At 31.2% G+C, this 20555-nt stretch overlaps 1 long non-coding RNA gene across 3 annotated transcripts; it reads right to left on the bottom strand.

Moving 5' to 3' along the window:
* Window positions 1–812: 812 nt before the first annotated feature.
* On the bottom strand, window positions 813–19702 carry LOC104096544 (uncharacterized). 3 transcript variants are annotated; one of them, XR_686352.4, is made up of 6 exons: window positions 19519–19669; window positions 16158–16192; window positions 15849–16036; window positions 14925–14991; window positions 8293–8643; window positions 813–1014 (listed from the first exon to the last, which is right to left on the bottom strand). It is a non-coding gene; the product is annotated as an uncharacterized lncRNA (long non-coding RNA). The 3 variants fall into 3 exon arrangements; XR_686351.4 differs by lacking the exons at window positions 15849–16036; window positions 16158–16192 and adding an exon at window positions 8880–8965 and having other exon boundaries at window positions 19519–19675; XR_686350.4 differs by lacking the exons at window positions 15849–16036; window positions 16158–16192 and having other exon boundaries at window positions 19519–19702.
* Between the last annotated feature and the right edge of the window lie 853 nt (window positions 19703–20555).

Raw genomic sequence — 20555 nt, 5'->3', positions numbered from 1 at the left:
ATGACATATTTTTATGCTTAATGACATATTCAATGACATATTTTTCTTCACTTTTCATGCATATAAAGGCCTTGTAATAGATAGAAAAATACACACAATTGAAGAAGAAAATCTCTTTCTTCTCTCTATCTCCATTTCTTGTTCATATTTTACTAAATTGCTTTTATTTCACAACAACATATCTTGTTCATGTTTTACGAAGTTCCTTTTATTTTATAACAAGGATAATTTTATGAGAAATATGAGAAAAATAGTTCTTTTAGCTTTCTTTATTTGCATCATCATTGATCATCCCCATCCGAAAGAACTTTGAAAGGATTTTGTGAAATAAGGAAAATAAGAATTCATAACTTTCTTTTCTTGCCTCGCCTATTCACTTAGCAACCCACCCCCCTCTCCCAAAAAAAAACAAAAACAGATGGATATTTTTATTTGAGAAGTTTGAATTCTTATGGATATTTTTATTCGAGAAGTTTGAATTCTTAGCCCGTTATTCCAAAAAATAACCGGTGTTGCGGATTTCTTCTTTTTTACGAAAAAATGTCAATCCTAACGTCAAAAGCATTGCTCAAACACCATCATACACGCTAGAAGAATATACACAGTATAATTAATAATTTTCGGCATCAAGGTAACTTTTTTATTGTTTTTATTAATATAACTATCTTTTTCATCAGTTTCTCCATCTATTTTTCCTCATCAGATTTGGCTATGGCGATTAATGCATTCTCGTACTCCACTGGCTGCATTCTTTACAATCTAATTTGACGAATTAAGCATTAGTCCCACGAAGGAAAAAGAAAGACACTATGTAGAAAACTTGCAATGATCTTCTATTAACACTTGCCAAAATTCTACATCAAGGAGAGAAATCTCATAGAAATCAAAACATTATTCTCAAAAGTGTTGTCCACGTAGGAAGGTGCAAGAAAATGGTGATTCAGTAGCAATCAGCCAGCCAAGTCCAGAAAGTTAATGAAGAAACTCTGCTAGAACATCCTCCTTTATAAACCCCTGCAGGCAGAGCAGTCATGGCTGTCAATTTACAAATGAAAGCAGTTTAGAATGGTCATATATAGGAAACTGGCAATGTAAGAAAAGTGTTTTACTTTAATCAGAAGGACCGCTGGCTAAAAAAATTGAAAATACAAAGAACCATGCAAAGCTATAGTAGCTGAGAGTCGAGAACAAAAAATGCTTCAAAACCCACGAAATGTGAACAGAAAACAAATGCATATCTTATTTTTCCCTTTTCCCTCTGGGAGAAGAATTTCGAGTCATAAAATGACTTTTGGCTCAAAATATAATTTTACAATTAAATGTGAGTAGATTTCATCTGCAAATGGCAAACATCTCAAGTGCAGTTTGCTTAGGCAACTGTGGATGGAGTTGGCAACAGACATGAAGCTCCATACATGGCACACATCACAAAACTTGAAAGAACAAGGGAAAGAGCAATGCCAAAAGGATGGCAACAGATGCAAGATCCTATCTTCAAGTTTGAGATTAGCAATACCTACGCTTTTTTCCCCTTTTACACTCTTCTTATAAATGGGGAGTCAAAGCTTCACGCATTAAAAGCTTCACAATATTCCCTCTAAATCCATGTGCATATGCTATAAAATGTTGTTTATATTAGAAAGGTTAAGTAGAAACCTTTCTACAGACTGAATGTATCACTTTCATTTGCTCTAAAATTTTCTACAAGGACTTAATTTCCAATATTTTCATGCTCTACTATTAAGCTTGTGCCCAATTAGAGTGAGACGAAAAGGATTACATCGGTCAGCTAAAGAAAACAGCTGAGTGCACAGATCTTTCCCAATATATCCCTTTTCTTTTGCTCAGTGGTGTGGATAACAATTAGATGCCATTTTTGCAGAAATTCTTCACCCGGTGTCTAGTTTTGTCCTTGGACACCATGCTTTCTGTTGCCTCTAATATTTTAGAGTACAACGATGAATAAGATAATCCTTTCTTAGTCTTATTCCAACAACATGAGTAACTCATGATCTTCAGTAAGAAAAACTAGGAAAAGTTACACTTCCTTCCAAGAACAAAAAGCTCCTAGCCTCCTTTTTTTTAGCTTGCTAGATACCCATGACCTCGTACTCACCCTACCTTTCAGCTTCATATCCTTTCGGACCCTATAGTTCTCCACTCTCCATGCACCACTCCCTTCAGTTGGAGGGGTGAGTCCAGAACAAGAGCACCGACGACAGACTAGTATGTCTAATATCCCGTACATCCAATGAGCAGTGACCGAGGACGAGAAATGGCTAATGTTCAACAGAAAAATTTTAGTCATTTTGTGAACGAATGCTAGTTCTAAGACAGAAAGATTGAACAAATAGACTACATAGTGCTTGCATTTCTCCATATGCCCCAATCCCTTCATTTAAGTGAAATGCCCGCGAGATCCTAAACTCTGAAGCTAGCATATTCAAATTTGGAATAATGACACGACAAAGATAAGAGAATCTAAACACTTGCATACATTGTATCTCAACTTAAGGAACTTATCTAAATTCAGCACTTATAGATGAATTCCACATAGTGTTAGAAAATGTGGTTACTTCTGATGTTTACACCTGAGCTCTTCTCTTTTGTAAATAGCGTAAAGTGCAACTGAAATCAACTTCTTAAATCATTGTCTTATAAACCAAACGAAAGAAACAGTTAATTCCAAATCAGATAAAATTGCCCTTCAGTCATCACTATATAAAATACACCCAATGACAAGGCACTAGAGTAGTTCAGTGATTAAACAACCTGCAAACATTGCACACATTTAGATCTTATCTGCATTACGATTTTAGTATTTGACTCCTTTTACCCCCACCTTTTGTTAAATTAGATATGCACATGCATATTTAAACGGGGACAACCCTTTGGCAAGCTTATTTGAGTCAAGATAACCTTGGCAAAAGAGGCATTCAACTGTGCAATAGGTGTTACATGTGCCAGTAGAAAGCAGAGAATGTCTTCCATCTTTTTCTCCATTATAAAGTAGAAGAGATATTTGGAGCATGTTCTGGTGTATTTTTGGGGTATGCTGGATAATGGTTCGCATTTTTTTGGTGTACCTAGAAAGAGAGAAACCGTAGATATGGAATATCAACTTCCATTCACTCCTTAAAAGTTAGGTGTCTTTTAAAGCTTTTTTTTGTTGGAACAACTTATACAATGTGAATAGTATCGAACAGATCATAGATTTTGTTAGCTCCCTAAGCTTTACCTAGTGTCATCCTACTGGACCTAATTTCCTTTTGTAACTATTTGCATCTTCTGGATGTTTATTGTTGAAGTGTGTGACCATCTTATCTAAAAGCATAAGCTGTAACAGAGAACACACTTTCTATTTACTTAATTTTGTCTTCAACACGTCCCCTCACGTGCAGGCTTGATTCCTTTAGATGAGCCAAGTACATGAAAATTCTTTTAATATTGGTGGCAATGAGACTCGAACCCAGGACCTCTGGCTACTATGATATCATGTTGAAGTGTGTGACCATCTTATCTAAAAGCTTAATTTCACCACAAGAAATTTGACTTTTAACGACCATTTCTTAATGAAGGGATGTGAATCTGGTCGTTATAAATATATTTATAGCGACCAAATTATTTTCCGGTCAGTAAAATCAATTTCTGCTCATCAATAGCCAGGGGATAATACCCGGTCTTAAGCAAGTAATGATTTCCCGTCGCAAAAACTAGAATAGGAAAAAATAAAAAAAATAAAAAGAAGCGCCAATTCTTTCCCTCAAATTTTCCCAGCCCATCCCTCTAAATAAAAGATAAAAGAAGCCCTAGAACAAGCAAAACTGACTTAGGAACACAAATCTCCCTCTGCCTACTCAGTACTATCTCATCGTTATCTAATGATGCTCTAAGGAGAGTGTGAAATTCTTTTTTGAAAAAGTAACTATATATTGAATATGCTAAAGTAGAGGAGGGCAAGAAAACAAAATCAGTGTATCACTGTGTGAATCTCCACTTTTCATGCGCAGAGAAAAATGAGATGAAATATACGAAAGTACAAAAAACTAGTGTGCCACTGGAGGGGGAGAAAGACAGGGAAGGAGGAATGTGTTTTCTTATAGAGTGAAGAGAAGAGATAGATTTCATCTTTCTTCATAAATTCTAGCAAGCTTAATTTTTTAATGACATGTATACAGAATTTTCAGTAGTCAATTGCATGTACATAATCACTTTATGGGTAAGCTGTTAATTTCAGAAAAGAAAAAAAAATCAGTCTCACTTAAGTCAACAGAGCTTGCGCAACAACCAAATATTGAGCTAAGTGTAAAAATCTATTATATAAATCATAGTGTATATATTTCGTATTAACTAGTGACTGAGCTATACAGAGTGACTAATTAATTACATGTTACTGTAGTGACTTCATCACGAGTTTAGTTTTGATAGTCATGTCACTGGTTTCTTTTTCTGTTCAGTACTTGGTATTTTCTCCATTAGTTTAGATTCATAACTTCTCTACATTATATTGGAGTTGTCATAGTCTAAACCCTTGATAAGTCATTTCAGGCTTCGGAGCGTGGATGTTTGACAATAATCCTCAAAATTAATTTTTAATCGATTTATAATCAAGGTGTTCAACAGTGATAATTCTCCAAGTATTTGTAATCAGGGTGCCAATTAGAAGCATGTTAATATCATTTGCAATTAAAAACTGTCTGAGAACGGCTTTACATGTAATTAAATGTGCTTATAGTTTGTATTAACTAGTGAACTTTGATCTAGATCAATGTGTTCTGAATACTTTCTTGGTAATTGCAGGGTTTGAGTAACTTAAGTTGGATATGAGTATTTCATATATTTGCTACTTGTATTTCGATATTAGAAGTCTTACTATGGAACTCCATCTCCAAAGAATTTCCTGCTTTGCCGGTAATGTCTCTTTGTTGTTAATCTTTTAGAACACGTGCACATTTGATACACATGCTGGTTAATACTTTTCTTTTTAAAATGTATTATATATTTTGAGAAAAAACATCTTAGGAATGAGAGGTGTAGTTTACAAAACTAAAATGGACATTTAAAGATACTTTAATTTTTACCAGGAGACAGACTTGTATATATCAATATATTCTAGGAAACTATAGGGTGACAGGCCGGAATCACTTATGAGGCCTTAACTTTAGATTGTAGTTTTAGAACCTTTACTAACTTTGTAGCTACTTGCAAAATCAAAAAAAAAAAAGAATTTCAGAATTGTGTTGTGATAATTTGAGTTTCTTCTCAAATAACTCAAAAACTTATAGCATATGCTTTTAGCTTTCAAAAACTGATAAGTCTTCCAAATCTTTCACTACCCTATATCCTGTAAACTTGTAATCTCTTTCTTTATTTTCTCTATCTCCAACAAGATGTTTTATGGCGTATGCAAATTTCATGTTCTAAGTGAATATACTGGTTGTGAACCTGCAAGGTTGTTTGCTATTACTTAAACTCAATGAATATTTAATATGTACACCTTTACAATTATTGAAAATTAGTTTGTGATGAAGGTTGAATTGAGTATAAAATAAGAAAAGCATTAGTGGAGTTTGTATCCGTGACTTTTCAAATACGCATGGTGCACTTTAAGTCTTCAACTGGTACATTTTGGGCTCCTACAGGATGGTATATTTTAGAGTTCAAACTATTGTAAGGATGGTCCTCATTTTATACCAGATGTAGGTAGATTGATGCCTCTGGCAAGCTCGGATGGATTTTTTTTTTGTTGCAGGGACAGATTGCAAGAGAAGCTGGTTCCTGTATAGTAGGAGCTAAATTTAAACCCCAGCCTCCTCCTTATCCAACGGTAATTTTTTGAATTTTCAAAAGCATCCTCCTTCAGCCAGCTTTTCTTCTTTTTGGGAAGATCATATATTCTCGATTGTTTGAGTATAAGAAAGAAAAGGGTGAAAATGGAATGGAGTGAATATAGAAGACTCATATAATTGACCCTAACTAGTTCGGGATTGAAGCTCAGTTGATGTCGCAATATATGTTCACAGTTGCAAACTGATATCACGATAAGAATTTTTATTAGAACTATATAGTGACTATTGGATTTTGTAGAATATTCATCTCTAGAAAATGTAATTCTTCTTGGTATATTATTTCACCATTGTTCTTTTGACCGATCAAGATTTTGAAGTTTGAAGAATCTGCCTAGGAAGAAAGTGCAGAGCAAGTATAAGCAACAACCGAAAATGTTAAAGATCAAGTTGAAGCACAAAAGGGACATGTTTTTGGTTTTCTTAGGCATTATTTAAAGATATTTTAATTTGTAATGCTACAATGTCGTACAATTTAGGTTGGTACATTTTTGGTAATGTGAGGTTTTATCTCTTGTAATTAATTATCTATGAAATTTTATATGAATATTGATAATTTTGTATTTTTCCATATTTGCTCAAGTGTAATGTATATGAAAGAAGAATTACTATTTAGTTTTTATGTATCTTTACAGTAATTACCATATAATGATCGGATGCACTTTTAACGACTGGATTAGTTGTCGTAATTAATGGATTTTCATGACCGGAATAATAATTAGCGAAGGAAAAATTTGGTCGCTAGAAGTAGGTAGAATGACCGGATTTCTTGTTGTCGCCAAATATTTTTTAACGACCGGATCGAAATCCGGTTGTAAACTTTTAACGTCGAAGCTTTTAACGACCGATGACGACCAAATATTTTTCGGCCGTTAATGACTAATCGCGACAGGATCAGGACTTTCAACAACCGAATTTTCCCTCGCTAAAAGCCTTTTTTCCTATAGTGATATAAGTTGTTAGAGAGAACACACTTTTTATTTACTTAATTATGTCTAACACTTATCAATGAAATTTCTAACTTCATAAAAAAAAAACATGATAACTTCATTCACGTACAGAAAATTGGTGATTGTTCACTAATGAGTAATATGAGCCATCAACTTCCTTGGCAACTAAACATCAGTTACAGTTTTCACCCATCTCAATGCCGTGAAGAATTCTTGATGTTCTAGCTTGCTGGAATAAAGAGGGCTACCTTTCTAGTTATAAAGAGAGATGGAGAATTGTCCCAGCATGCATATGGTGGACAATTTGGGAAGAGAGAAATCCAAGATATTTTGAAGACAAATCCAGTAACATCCAGAAGACGAAGATGAAATGTCTAGCTCTTTTCTATTTTTAGTGTAAAGGAAAGTTTTTGGAGGATCATGAATCCATTTTTGATGTACTAGATTCCTTGTGAGAAGACCAAGGATTATAAGTATTTTAATTTTCCTTTTGGGCACTCATTCTGTAATTATGGGTCACTTCACAAATTTAGTGAAATCTATATATTAATATACAAATATTTTACCTTCTCAAAAAAAACAATTTCACCCATCTCAAATAAGCAAAAATAAACCTTGTGTGCGGAAGGTAGGGCAAACTGGAACTCCTCACAGTAAGCCACTCATATGCAACAATGCGCTCTAAGCAGTTGAAGCTTACTAAGAAGCCAACTCTTTCGCACTGAGATAAATGTAATCTTTTCTACACATCATAGCAAAAATTAGTCAACTTCTTTCTCTTTCTCTTTTGCCTTCATTGAGGGAAATAACTATCTCCGCAAATTTTAGTCATCATCAGCAATCAATTCATTGGCAATTAGCATGTGATTAACATAAAAGCAGCTTGCTCCATTCCCAACATGATCCATTTAGAGCATTGCAATCTTTCCTACACTATCATAGCACAACTTAGTCAGCTACAAGTTCTCAAGTTGCTATTTTCTACTTTTTCCAATGCCCTCCTTCAGGAATAGAACTATCTCTGTGAATTCTAGTCAATAGCAGCAATCAATTCATGTCATCTAGCTTGTGCTTATCATAACACCAGCTTGCTATCTCCCCAACACGGTCCATCATTGGCACTAATAAAGTCCACAACACTCTTAGTCTTCCCAGTAACGTTTCCTTACTTTAGCAACATCATAAACAACACCTACACCCTCAATCCCAAACTAGTGGGTTCAGCTATATCAAAGGAGGATCTAGGATTTAAACTTGATGGATTTGACTTTTAAATTTTTTAGCATTGAACTCATTGCACTTCTAAAATTATGGATTCAGATATTATATTTATTGAAACTTTAGTAGGTATGCACATACATATTTATATTCCAAGTCGAAAATACTAGGTTTGGATGAACCCATAACCAAAGGGCTACATCCACCACGAGCCAATATGAAACCTCTATATCTATTTCGCTCCAAGTCGAAAATCATTCGTTTTTTGTTTTTCATACCTGACTTTCTTGATGAGGATGGATTTGAGCTTACGAGCGAGGTCTTGAGAACGGAGTTTACGTTCAAGGAGCTTACGAGCCAAGATGCGCTTCTCCGAGTTCTTGATGTGGTGAAGCTGTTCACGCTTTATGAGGCGTTCCATTCCGCTGGACTGCATTTTCCTCTGCATCAAGAACAGTGCTTGGTCTAGGTTGTTGTTCTGCACCTTCACCCGTATGCCCCGCCATTGTTGTAGTTGTTGCTCCCAACTTAGTGGATTCAATAAGGCTACGTTCGGTCGATTGAAGATGGTGGATACATGCTTCGCTACTGAGCTCATCATTTCTTAGGGTTTCTCGATTTGTTTGGTCCTGAAATGCAATTGGGGCTTGAAATCAGTTTTAGAAATACCAAGTCAAATCAAGATTCTAACATACTTATCATGTATCAATATCATGGCTCTTAAAAAAAATATAAGTCTTGTAATCAAAGGAATTGGTAAAGATGTAATTCTCACTCTACAAAATTCTAACAGATTGCAATGTCTCTCAATAAATTAACACAACATGCAAATGGACTAGAATATAATATCAGATAGAGAACTTACTTCAGTTTCTTAATGGTCAAAGTATATTGGGTGTAAGCTTAACTGCCTCCTATATCAATATCTCCTTATAGCAAAGAAATGATAACCTAGCAAGACAAGTTTTACAAGGACTCAAGGAGTATTAAATTCAAAATATCAATTGCTGATTACGGTTGAAATATCATAAATTCTGCCACATAGTACTTCGAACTAGAGAAATATCTTTTGATAATAGGAGAAGTGAACATGAGTATTATGGTTGCAACATTCAATGCGAACACAAGTATTATAGTTGCAACAGCTTGATTCAGTCCAAAGAAACATTAAAAAAGATCATTCAATTGTAACTTGTACAAATCTGACCTTAAGATCCAATTTAATATCTTACTAGTGTTAGAACCCGCACGATGCTCGGATAATTTGACAGAATATTAATCTTATAAAATTATATAATCTAATATATCATATTATTTTAATAAATATTGTTTATTACTTTATGTAGTTTACAAAAATATAACAAAATCTATACAAAATCAAAGGATACACATCATATAGTAATCAAATAAATTGTTTATTCTTTGTTTAATCTTTATTAAATTAGCAAGTACTTGGTACGATACATTTACTAATGTTTCTTTTTATTAACTTGTCAATTGGCTTAATATTTTGATACTACTTCTCTTTTAATATAACATAAGTATATATTTTCTTATTCCGGAAATATTTTTTTAATACTTATATTATATTGTTCAAAATTCTTCAATTGTCTAAATTTATCAATAATTTTCTTGAATGTTTGTACGATAATATTTGATTAGATTTCTCATTTTGTATTCCACTGAAAATTTAAATAATGTAATTTATTTTACAAATTATAATTTTGAATTCATAAAAAAGTATAAAGAGATAAACCTTTTATTATGTTTATAAAAAATATACTAATATTTTTAATAATTAATAATTTGTGTTTTATATATAATATATTATCTTATGTATAATATCCTAATAGTTTCTTTATATTTTTGTATTTTTCATTATGGAATTATGAGTTCTATTTATTAGCTAAAATTTCCTACATGAGAAATTTAATTAGTATATAAATTTTTACGCTATCGCGTTTTTTTTTTAGTATTCTTCCTTTATGACTGTTTGGTTATTATGATTTTAGTTATGTGTATATGTACGATTTTTCTCATAATAATTCTAATTATAAGTCTTATATTTATTTCTTTTGCTTATCAAATTGTATTATCCATTACTTCATATTACTAAATTGACATGAATTCCTAATAAATTACCAGTTTAGTATAATAACTACTCCTAAATTTGAATTGAAAGTTTTTGACTTCTTTATTTTATTTTTTTAAAATAATTTAAAAACTCCAACTTGAAACTACTTCCAATTTGAATTGGCAACTTTTTATTTTTTTTAATTTCATTTTTTATTTTAAAATAATTTAAAACTCCAACTTTGTTGGAGCTTTTTCCTAAAAATCTACACTTGTCGTCTTATGGTGCCACTTGGCATCATATAATTATCTACTTTTCTTTATATATATATATTAGGAAGAAATTACTCCCCAATTTGAATTGGTAATATTTTTTTTATTTTTATTTTATTTTAAAATAATTTTAATACTCCAATTTGAATTGGCAACTTTTTTTTTTTTTAATTTCGATTTTAATTTAGAATAGTTTTAAAACTCCAACTTTGTTGGAGCTTTGTCCTAAAAATCTACACTCGTCGTCTTATGGTTATGCCACTTGGCATCATATAATTATTTACTTCTCTTTATATATCTAAATTATTATAAAAGCATGAATACAATGTCGGTTTACAAAAATGACCTTATAATATTAAGTATAATAACTCATAATAAAAGAACATAACCGGAATTCTAGATATTAGCCTTATAATCCTATTAGTTTTAGGATATAATACTACACGTTAATATTTAGGACTTTAAAATTAACTAAATTTTGGTTATTAAATCTTCCCTTATTGAACTAGGTAAGAATTCTTAAATAAAACATTAAATTTAACCTTGTATTGGAAGAACTTAAAGAGAGAATGGTCTAAATACGTATGGAAAGGCTTTGAAAAAATTTGAAGTTAAAAAAAGCGAAAGATTATAAACTCAAGAGTCCACTTTGACTCAACGTTTTAAAAACTAATAATAGTATATATATTTTACCTTCTTTATTTATATTAGAAATTGAAGGAATGTTTTTTTTTTATTTTGAACAAAATACAGTTCCTTCATAAAAGTTGTTTTTATGTCGATTATAATTAAAATTAGTTTTAAAAATAATTTATTTTATTTTGTTGTTTGATCTTCATGATTTTTTCTATCTTTAATTATTTAAATAGAATCAGCATTTAACATTTACAGAAAATTTTATTTACTTTTCATCTCATAAATCAAACATATTTAATGTAAAATTTACGTGAGTTTTCAACATTGAATAGTTATTGATGGGGTACATACACAATGCACATACCGAGATTAATCTATCCTTCCTTATTCTATTTTCATGTATTTTGAAATATAGTATGTAAATAAAAAATTCTTAAAAATTACATCGTGACTCAAAGCTAATGTCATGTCCTAATGATAAGTAACCTAACTTGTCGATTTATAAAAATAACCTTATAATATTAAATATAATAACTCATAATAAAAGGTCATAATCGTAGATATTAGCCTTATACTCCTATTAGCCGAGGGTCTATTGGAAACATCTTCTCTATCCTCACAAGGTAGGGGTAAGGTCTGCGTACAAACTACCCTCCCCAGACCCCACAGTGTGGATGGAATATTATTGGGTATGTTGTTGTTGTTGTAGCCTTATAATCCAATTAGTTTTAGGACATAATACTAGACGTTAGGAATCCTATTAGTATAATTACTTTCGGGGTGTCTAATTCATATAAAATTGAACAAGTAAATATCTTTAGTCATGTAATCCTATTACTTTTAGGATATGCTTCTTAAAAATTTCTATTACTAATTTAATTTGAAAACGTATTATAATGTCCTATTACTAATTTAATTTGAGAATGTATTATATTGTCCAAATCCATTTAGAAAAAAGAGAGCCTATATTATTATAAAAACATAAATACAATATTAATATACCAAAGTAGCCCTAAAATATTAAACGGAAGAACTCATAAGGAAAGGACATAACTGCAATAACTGACTACAATACCTTCTATACTAATTTTTAATATTTAAGATTTTAAAATTAATAAAATTTGGTCTATTGAATACTTACTAAAAAAAATATGTAGGAAGGTTTAATAAAATCAATTTCATAATAATCCTCTGTATTGGCAATACATTATTACTCCATAATATCCAATACCAAAAAAAAAATTTAATATTAAATGGACCGCATAAAGAGTTGAAATTGAGATAAAAAAAATACCCCCACGATAATATATTTTTATATTATATTTGAACTATTTTTCTACTCAAATAATATATTTTTTATCATTTTTCGTGTAATATTAAAAAATACCCAATTATTAAACAACAACTAAGGAAATATTTAAGAATATAAATGTGTGAGAAAGAGAAAAAAAAATGGTTGGTAAGAGTCAATACCACTAATGATTCTACAGACATAAAGATCTAAAAGTGAAATGTCATATTAATATTTTACTCTTTGAAAATAAAATTTATGGTGGATAAAATTATAATTAAGATTAAATATTCAAAACAAGAGATGAACTAATATTAAGATCTGAGTCAACATAGAATAAATTATTTTTTATGCTAAAACTAATAATTAAATCTTTTAATTAATTATTTAGCAAGAGAATCCAATTCAATTATTTTTTAAATTCATCATATGAGTAAAATTCTTATTCAAGTTAAAAAAATCTTAGGGTACATAAATTTATTCAATAAAAAGAGCGTTAGAACACAAAGTAAAAATGTTAGTATGTTATTAAGAATCAAAATGCTATACAAGTGTCTAAAGAAGCACAATCAAAACTAAATCCTAAAAAAGAACATTTGTGTAAGTTATGATGATGTCCTTTTATTGTAAATTCATGTATTATGCCAATGTAATAATATCTTTCGGCATTTAGATGATTGTTGTATTATTATACATAAAATTTCTCTAAATAATTAAATTTTATTGTTCCTTCATATAAATAAATGTTTAAATCATCACGTGTCATTATTAACGTGCAACGCACGTTGATAGATACTAGTGTGTATATATATATATATATATATATATATATATATATATATATACCCACATTTGAATTGGTAGTTTTTATTTTTTGCTTTTTATTTTAAAATAATTTTAAAACTCCAACTTGAAACTACTCCCCAATTTGAATGAGTAGTTTATTTTTTATATTTTCGTTTTTTTATAGACAATTAAGATAATCTACATTTGTTAATTCAAGTAGAGTAACCAATTAATTCAAAATTTAAAATTTAAAAAAAATAATAGTTAGAAAGGTAGTTTATTTTGTCTTAACAATGCTACTTGGCTTTTTATGGTTATGGCATAAACATAACCATAAACATAAACATAAGGTAGTTTTGCTTCTCCTATTCTATATAGGATATAGATATCCTATTCTATATAGATAGATTATGACACTTATCTTAATATAATGCTTTTGCTTCTCCTATTCTATATAGGTAGATAGATTTGAATTGGCAATTTTTTATTTTTTTTAATTTCGATTTTAATTTAAAATAGTTTTCAAACTCCAACTTTGTTGGAGCTTTGTCTTAAAAATCTACACTTGTCGTTTTATGGTTATGCCACTTGGCATCATATAATTATTTACTTCTCTTTATATATATACTAGTGGAGGCGTAGCCCGGGTTTTGCCCGGGCCCAACATCAACAAAGCTATACTGTTATCAGCAAGGAATAAGTTTTGTGTCTAGAAGAGAAATAGAAGATACAGATTTGCTACAAAGATGTTACTTAACAGTGAAATAAAAGACTACAGAGCTATTACAAAAATGCTACTCTTTCTAATCCTTTTATTTCTAATTCATATGTTATCCAAAAACGTCTAGCTTTCCTGTGGCATCCGCTGATACATAGTTGTAAATAATTAAGAGATGTCTTCATTTTCAAATGTTTCAAATTTGTCAAAGCGCAATAAGACATCCAGTAGAAACTACAACTGTCTGTGGGCTCTAGGGACATCTTAAACCAGTTAACTTTGGCTAACAAAAAAATACCCTTTGAATATATTGGTCAGTGTGTTTGTGTAGAAGGTATTTGCAGAAAACAATTTTAGTATCAATGATATAGATACCTGATATTGTACAAATGATTCAACTATTAAACACTTTAAAACAACAGTACCTAAGTAAAAAGAAGTGACATCTGCTTTCGAGTTTTATCAATGTTTAGATTAGAATTACAAAATAAACTAAAGCTTTCATCTAAACATTCAGATTGGTAGGAGTATTCAGAAAGCTTGTAAACTGTAATGTGTACTTTTTCTTTCTTTGAAGTTGCTTGAACAGCTAGTAGTTGATCAAGTGATAATCAAAAGCCAGTTGGTGATTTAGCACTTTTTGGTTTCGTAGTCGCTTTGGAAAAAGGAATATACAAGGAGTCAGCTAATAAGGCAGTAATATTAATCGAAAGCTGAAATAACCAAATTATCCAGTAAATCCTAGGCAGACATGCTGAAAATATTAAACTACTATGTGCTTTAACTAACATATCGACTTCAAAAAGAAGAATCAGATTTTTGTTTCATACTCAATAGGCAGAAAAGATTATATGTCCCAATATATCTAATATGTTTGTCATTGCATGTGGTGATTTCCTATGGTAGTCAAAAAGTCTTTATGTATAGTCTGTGGCTTAGCACAGAGGAGAGTAAAACCATAAATTAGGATCTACTTAAATTCTATTGGTTTCCATTCGTGTTTTCCTAACAAATCTCATAACCATCAGTTGTATAGTCAAATAAAACAATCAAATTATCAGCAATACAAATAATAGTCAAGCACATGAATTAGATGGACTATAAGGCAACATCTGATAGAATCACAAACGTACTTGGATTTAAGCTCAGCAACTTCAATCTTTAAACCATTATTGTTGCGAACTGCCTTTGCATCAGCATCTACATAAGGAGATGTGCAGTGATTATATTGTGACATTTTGTAGGGATCCGAGAAGACAACCTGCTCAATGAGCTTAACTTGATGTTTCTACAAAATCCAGCAACACCCACAAAGACCAAGTGGCGAAAACAGGCAATTAAAGAGCTTATCGCAAACTTAATATTGAAATTTCTCTTCTTTTTGAGAAAAAGACGCAAGGCATGGATAGCTTAGTTCAATTCGTACACTTTTGAGAGCCCTTTAGTTAAACCAGCTATAACCCCAAAAATAGTAGAAATAAAAAAAAAGCCTAATTCATTCAAGAATTGCCTTGAACACCTAAAGAACAAAGGCGATGGACACATATTGAACCTATCATAATCTTCCTTCGATCCATTCGACGAAATAGAAGTTTCAATTTGGGGAATTGATTTGCTTTTGAACTGCCCCAAATGCCGTAGGAGCTCCGCTTTTCTTTTATTAAGACCAAAAAATCATTCACTTCTAACCACGTGATTCAAATGTAAGGTAGAATTTTGTCTTCTTCCATTTAGCACACCTACCGTCAGAAATTGTTCACAATTTATTCTTTTCTTTCTTTCTTCTTCTTTAACACATCAACGTTCATTTAGTTGTTTGTCATCCAAAAACGATATAATTTCTTTAGCTTAGTGATTTGGGGTGCACGAAAGGAACAAGAGAAGGGAGCTCTTGTTAGGTGTAGTTAAACCTAAAACAATAGTAGTTCATTCAGGAATTGCGTCGAACACCTAAAGAACAAAGGTGATAGACACATTAAACTTTCCGTGCAGTAAAGCCTTAGTATGCCATGAAAGATTTAAATAGAGAAACAGAAGATAAGAAGAAGAAAACTCACAAGAAACAATGAGCCAAAGAGAAAAATTGGCGAAAGTGCGAAGATAAGATCAGGAACTGCAAGGAACAAAAAGGTGGAACTGGGAAGCTGCAATTCCAGACGCTGGAGCTTTTAAACTATTGCTAGATTGGTTTTTGATACAGAGAACCTGCATCTGCCAAGTTTCTCAAGGAGGTGTCTGCCTGGCACTGATAAGAACAAGAAGAGCAAGAAGACAGAAGCCAAAGAAGCGGTGATTGCCAGGTTTTCCAAAGTGGTAGATATAATCCAAGCGAAGCTAATAAAAATTAGATGGAAAGACAATATTACCCTTGAAGTGGGAGGCAGGCATGTCGTCCAGGTGCCTGCTAACTGCCTCTTATTAGATAGTAGAATATATATATATATATATATATATATATGATAAGAACAAGAAGAGCAAGAAGACAGAAGCCAAAGAAGCGGTGATTGCCAGGTTTTCCAAAGTGGTAGATATAATCCAAGCGAAGCTAATAAAAATTAGATGGAAAGACAATATTACCCTTGAAGTGGGAGGCAGGCATGTCGTCCAGGTGCCTGCTAACTGCCTCTTATTAGATAGTAGAATATATATATATATATATATATATATATTACTCCCACATTTGAATTGATAGTTTTTATTTTTTGTTTTTTATTTTAAAACTCCAACTTGAAACTACTTCCCAATTTGAATGAGTAGTTTATTTTTTATATTTTCGTTTTTTATAGACAATTAAGATATCTACATTTGTTAATTCAAGTAGAGTAACCAATTAATTCAAAATTTAAAATTCAAAAACAAAATAGTTAGAAAGGTAGTTTATTTTGTCTTAACAATGCCACGTGGCTTTTTATGGTTATGACATTAGTCTTAATATAGTGCTTTTGTTTCTCCTATTCTATATAGATAGAAGATATCATATTCTATATAGATAGATTATGGCACTTTTGCTTCTCCTATTCTATATAGGTAGATAGATTTGAATTGGGTTTTTTTTAATTTTGATTTTAATTTAAAATAGTTTTAAAACTCCAACTTTGTTGGCTACACTTGTCGTCTTATGGTTATGCCACTTGGATCATATAATTATTTACTTCTCTTTATATATATTACTCCCACATTTGAATTGGTAGTTTTTATTTTTTGTTTTTTATTTTAAAACTCCAACTTGAAATTACTCCCCAATTTGAATGAGTAGTTTATTTTTTATATTTTCGTTTTTTATAGACAATTAAGATATCTACATTTGTTAATTCAAGTAGAGTAACCAATTAATTCAAAATTTAAAATTCAAAAAAAAAAGTTAGAAAGGTAGTTTATTTTGTCTTAACAATGCCACTTGGCTTTTTATGGTTATGACATTTGTCTTAATATAATACTTTTGCTTCTCCTATTCTATATAGATAGATTTTGAAAAGAGCATTTACCTAACTAACACATGACAAAAGCACACAGTAGAGAGCAGACATGAACCAGATATTCTATACCGAGAAAAGAAGAAGAATATGAGTTACAAAAGCTGTGTGTAATTCTGACAGAAAGCTCTCTACTGTTAGTCTGTTACAACAAGTACATCAATGATATTTCTTAGTTAATTATCTCATCAGGTGATCAAGGGGTTCCTTTTTCAATATGAGATTTAGGATGTTGAATATAATCTCATTGCTGCTCTCTGACCACATTACACGTTCAATAAAGATATATCCAACATTGGCTTGTACCATTTTCCTCTTTGCCTAGAACATAAGTTGGCGCAACAAAATAAAATCAAAGGAGCTCAGTTGCCCCTTCAGGCTTCATATTATAATAAAAAGCAGTCAAAACATCCACACATTTCCTTGTAGTTAGGTTCTATTTTATATATATATATATATGTATGTATGTATGTATGTATGTATATGTATGTATGTATGTATGTATGTTCAAAAGACGAACCAGATTTCAAATTACAGCGGGAAAAGAAGAATGACTAATTCAGAGTATGTTGGAAAGAAAAATATGAAGTTCTAATCATCACGACAAAAAATTATAAACTCACAGTCCTAGCAAACAGAAAGCATAACAATTCCCTCAATGCCCACAAATGCATAGTGGAGAACAGAAATTTGTTGAATAAAGCAAGTTGACGTGTTAATCGAATAAGGGTGTAGTGTCGCTAGTTTACCCTTCATTATGGAGAAAATATTTTGTTTTTCAGGTCTGTGTTGTGTACCTTTTCTAGTCTACTTAATCTGACAGCAGGACAAGTCACAAAAAGAATAAAAGGAGAAAATGTCACAAGAGTTGTTTGCTGACAAAGTTTAAAGAGCAACCAACCACAGCATGTATGATCAACCACAGTTATCAACCATCATGATGCAACGTTGCCACTATTCATACTGTTTAAGGAAATTTTGTAACATTAATACATCAAACTACATTACCAAATCTGCTGTCATGTGATGTTTATCAATAATAAGCTCAATAAATCTAACTCAACCACTATAACTACTATCTGAGTCTGTACTAGAATGTTGTAACTTTTTACTTGGGATCACTTTTCTCTTAAACTTTTCTATAGAAGCAAGTGCCATTACTGATATAATATATATATATATATATATATATATATATATATTAATTCAATGGTATTACGTGCCAAAACTAATTGCAGCAAACTAGTTTACCTTCCTGGTAAAATAAACTCTGTTTGGTGTGAATTATAAGATCCCCTTGTCTGGGTAAAGGATGTGAATGCCTTGTTAGATATAATTGGAAATTTTCATAACTTGTAACTATGTTTGGCACTTAGTCCTTTTTATTTAATTAATAAAATTCTTTATTACTTATCAAGAAAACTATCAGATGCCTAAAGGAATGGTAAAAGCAGATAAAATTATATGTGAAACTAGTGCTACTCAAGATTTACAGAGGAAACTTAAAATGATGAATACATAATTCCAGGCTCTGAGTTCAAAATGAGATTAGCAAGCAAATAATAGCTACAGATCAAATAGAGAAAGAAAGACATCGCCAGAGATGAGAATACATCTAATTCATAGCAGCAAGTGGGTATCTAGTATCCTCTTAATTCAACGGTAACACCATTGAATTAATATATATATATATATATATATATATATATATATTAACAGAGAAATTGTTAAGACTTATTTCTATTTTCAAATGCAAGACAAACATAGAATGCTGGTCCATTGAAACATAACGAGAGTAAAATTACTCTGAAATAAACTTACCTCCAAATAAAATAACACACGAGTTAGGTTAAACATCTTAAAATTGTTTTATCCAATCAACTAACTATGCACATCTTAAGCCTAAATATCTAGTGTAAAACATCAAATTGTTAATTAAGCCACAGTCAAGCCCTTCTCTAAGAGGAAAAGCAACATGAAACAAAAGAAAGAATATGGAAACGAGTTTAACTAATTCTACAACAGGAATTTGGTTTTTACAAAGATTTGGTTTCTAAACCCCCAAAATCCTTTTCCTACTATTGCTGAGTTTCCTTTACAGCCCCAAGGATCACGGAATTGCCTTCAGTTACATAAATGAAATAGAGGAAGCATAAAAAAATCTAGGGTTCGATACAGTGGCGGAACCCTAGGTATATTTTGGGGAGAAATCAGGGAAAGGGGAAATGAGAAAGAGTAAGAGAGATCGACTTACCTACTCGTCAGAGTGAAGGGATTCCCGGAACCGCAAGCTTGCTGGACGAAACTGATGTTTAAGTTCACAGATAAAGACAATGGGAGAGGAGAATGAAGAATGACTGAATGAGAAAAGACAGAAAAGCGTCTGTGACCTAAGAATGTGGGAAATCCTTATTGGCAAAAAATAAAAAATATATTAATATTTACTTTCCAAGAGAATCGGTGGGTATATTAAAAATATCAATATTTATTTTTAGTTTGCCACCGTTTTCCTTGAGAATTTCTTTTTAATTTCATGTAATTAATTTCCAATAATATTCCCACATAAATGGGTGGGAAACGAATTTCACAGATTTAGGCGCTAAATAGTTTCCACGGAGAGTTTGTGAGAACTATTAAAATTTTGGTAAAATTTTCTTGTACCCACTTTTTCACTGATTTTGTCAAATTTTTGGTGGGAACTAATAATATTTTGTGGGAAATTTGCACTATTCTAGTAGTATATATATGCAATTTTTGATATTTTGTTTCTCTTTTTAAGAATCGTGATTAACGAGAATAAATAAAATGTGTAAATGCACATCATTCCATGTGATTTTAACTATGTTGATTTACACCCTTATTAGTATCCTAATAGCCACATTATGTTTTATATCTATTCTATACTATATTAAAAGTGTGAAGGCTCTTAGCGGAATGCCGTTCGTTTTTTTAATCCTTAGAAAATAAATTTCACTTAAGACAAAATTGTCATTTAGGCTCTTCTCTAATATTTAGGGGTTCTAAATCAATTAAATATTATACATTAAATTCTTACTTATTTAGGTAAAAAGTCCTAATATTAAATGGGCTCAAGGAACAACGTGTTTTTAGGTGTACTAGTATTAGCACCCGTGCGGATGCGCGGACACTAACCATGTCAAATATTTGAGTTATTTGGATTATATGTAAGTAATCTTAAAATTTAAACCTTCTCGATAAATATAGATAATCATTGGATATTAATTAAGAAACACTACATGAAATTAACAATTTCTCAAATCTCCTAGTTAT

This window comes from Nicotiana tomentosiformis, chromosome 10 (assembly GCF_000390325.3).
Source record: "Nicotiana tomentosiformis chromosome 10, ASM39032v3, whole genome shotgun sequence".
NCBI lineage: Eukaryota > Viridiplantae > Streptophyta > Magnoliopsida > Solanales > Solanaceae > Nicotiana > Nicotiana tomentosiformis.
The sequence above is the reverse complement of the archived record's forward strand: the minus strand, read 5'-3'. Positions and strand labels throughout refer to the sequence as shown.